A 3,347-nucleotide genomic window follows, 5' to 3' on the forward strand; every position below is an offset into this window, starting at 1 on the left:
TCTCAGCTGGAAGGCTAGCTTCAGAAAATGTCATTCTTTCTAGTTACTTCTCTTTTGACACAGTTTTGAGAGTATTTTCACCACTTGTGTATATTGTTTTAAAATATTCATGGTTATAAACTTTAAAATTCTCTGTAAATCTTCCACTGAGTCAGTAACTGAAAAAAGCTGAAATACTCTAATATGTTGTCCCTTTGTAGCTCAAGCCACAGAATCCACTTTATTGAAAGAATTTTTACATGATTTAAGTTAGTATAAGTTTTCTACTCCAATCTAAGGAAGTCCTTGAAATTCTAAAGAGTTATTTGGGTTTTGATATTATCGACAAAAGTTTCTAATAAGGAATCCCAAAAAGAGTATTTATAATCTAAACAGCCCTGAATTTTAACTTCAGAAAACTGTGCCAATTAGACGGGAATGACTATACATATATCAGAATCAGTACCGAGAATCAATTTTCACAATCATGGAATAACTAACTTCTACTGGTTTTAATGTCTTTATCAATATCAAGGCAAAACCTAAAAATAATACCACTGATTTTTTAAGAAATTCTTTCATTGATTATAAAGAATAAATGATACATATGGAAAGTACCTTTTAATATGAAAAATCATGCAGAGTAGTACACAGTGAAGAAATAAATGAGTGCTCACTTTGGAAGCGTATATACTAAGATTGAAACAATACAGAGAAGATTTGCTGGCCCTTCTATAAAGAGGAAAAGAGAATTTATGAAGCATTTCATATTTTTAAAATGATCTAACACAACAAATCTAAGTGCATCAATGCAGATAAAAAATAAAATAAAAACTAGAATATAGAAAATGACAAAACAAAAAGCAAAATGAAACCCTTAACTCCCAGCCTACAGAAGGTAAGTCTAAAGAACAAAGAGAGATAAAATCAGAAATCAGCTTCTGGAAATTTCTGAAGCTGGTAGCAGCATAAGTGAAAAAAGAAATGGAAGAACTACAGAAAAAAAAAATAACCTCGACGTTACAAAAAGAAACAACGATAAAAATGAAAAACACTAAAGAAAATACAGAAAAGACACTGGATCTCAGGAAAACAATGGAATACATGAATGCCAAAAGGAAAAGAAGTGAAATCCATGAGACACATCCAAACATAAATCCAGAACATTAAAATCTTCAATATATGTACAACAAATTAGATGAAGGCAACTATACAATATTATATCTAGAAGACAGGATTGTGACTAGTGACCAGGAAAAGAAAGATATATTAAAAATAGCAGATCAGGAAAATCAACCCAGCAGGTACAGAACGAAGCAAAGAAGAACAAATTAAATTGATTGGAGTAAGTGAGAAACCTGGAGATAGAACAAATGAAATAAAAGACCTCTTCACAGAAATAGTGGTAGAAAACATTCCTAACATGGATAAAGAAATTGATATACAAACAAATGAAGCATAACCATGACCAAAATAAATCTATAACAAGGAATATTAAAAAAATCAGGGTTCCAAAATTTCAACACAGAAACAAAATATTTAAAGCAGCTACAGAAAAGAAACAAATCATCTATACAGGAAAGCCCAATAGAATCACAGCAAACTTTTCAAAACAACTCCTCAAATTAAGCAGAGGTAGGAGTGAGGGATTTCAAGCTCCAAAAGAAAATAATCTTTGGAAATAACCTGGACTGATGTACTCCACAAAACTGTCTTTCAAGAATTAATGGAGAGATAAGATATTTCCATGACTAAGAACAACCAAAGAAATTCATGACTATGAAAAATTCAGAAAGATTTGAATAATATACTACAAAGAAATGAAAGAGACTATAAACACAAGCACACCAACATAAAAAAGCCACTGCAGAGGGCAAGCAAGTAAACAGAAGAGAAAGACAGGGAACCAATAATGGGAAAACAACATGAAAATAATGTTAATACATATAATTTATAACCATCAATGTAAATGATCTTAATTCACCAGTCAAAATAAGAGACTAGCAGAATGGATCAAGAAACAAGATCCAAAAAAAAAAAAAAAAAAAAAAAGAAAAGAAAAAGAAAAAAAGAAAAAAAAAGAAAGAAACAAGACCAACAACATGGAACATTCAAGAAATACAAATAACCCAAAAAGAAATTCACAGACTAAAAGTCAAAGGATGGAAAATAATTCTTTATCATGCAGGAAACCAGTAAAAGCCAGAGATACATATTCTATTTGCAGAAAATATGTTAAGCAAAAACAGATAAAAACAAAGAACATCACTGTATACTTGTTAAGAAAAAACTCCAAGAAGAGATAATAATCATAAATATATAAACACCAAGCACCACTATCCCAACATGAAAAACAAGTAAGCACTAACACAGCTGTAGTGGGGAGCCTTACTACTCCACTCACACAAGTAGATACAAAACCAGACAAAAATTAAACAAAGGAATGCGAGAATTAAACCAAGTATGCTAAATGGACTTAGTAGATGTCTACAGAATGTTCCATAGCAAAACATTAGAATAGATACTGTTCTCATTTATAAATGGGAAGTCCTCAAAAATTGACAACTTATTAGCCCATAAAACATTCTTCAGTAATGTAAAAGATTAAAATCATACCATACATACTATTTTATCATGCTAAAATAAAACTGGAAATAAACAACAAAAAGAAACCACACAGGTTTTGTAAATGCATAGAAATTAAACAACACCCTTCTGAACAACCAATGAGTAATACAGAAAATTAAAGACAAAAATTAAATAGTACCTACAATTAAACAATAATGCTGATAAAACAAATCAGAACTTATGGATGGAAAAGAAAGTAGTCCTAAGTGGAAAATTTAGATCAATGAACTCTCACATTAAAAACAGGGAGAGCCAAAATTATCAACTTAATGTTGAAACCTCAAAATTTCAGAAAAATAACACATCAAACCCCAACTCATGCAAAGAAGGAAAATATAAGGATAAGAGCAGAAAATAATGCAGTTGAAACTAAGAAAAGAATGAATGAACTGAAACATTAACTCTTGGAAATAATAAATAGAATTGGTAAACCATGAACCAATTTCTTCAAAGAGAATAAACAAAAACCCACAAATTCAAGCAATTAGGAACAAAAAAAAGAAAAATCATGGAATATCCTAAGAAATATAAAATACAAAAAATACAGTATTTCATCAATACCTACTTACTTGCAGATAACATGATAATCTACATAGCATGTACCACAATAATGTCTTATTAGAACTTGTATTCCTTTTTTTTTTTTTTTTTGCAGAACCGGAGATTGAACTTAGACTCTTGTGCTTGCCAGGAAATTGTTTATTCCACTGAGGCATCTCCCCAGCCCCGGAACTTATATT

The 3,347-nt window shown here is 30.4% G+C and overlaps 1 non-coding gene across 1 annotated transcript; it reads left to right on the forward strand.

The window, feature by feature from the left end:
- Positions 1–648: 648 nt before the first annotated feature.
- LOC111812445 lies at positions 649–754 on the forward strand. Its single transcript, XR_002817953.1, has one exon. It is a non-coding gene; the product is annotated as a U6 spliceosomal RNA (small nuclear RNA).
- The last annotated feature ends 2,593 nt before the right edge of the window (positions 755–3,347 follow it).

The sequence above is a fragment of the Octodon degus genome, unplaced genomic scaffold (assembly GCF_000260255.1).
Source record: "Octodon degus isolate 3935 unplaced genomic scaffold, OctDeg1.0 scaffold00124, whole genome shotgun sequence".
NCBI lineage: Eukaryota > Metazoa > Chordata > Mammalia > Rodentia > Octodontidae > Octodon > Octodon degus.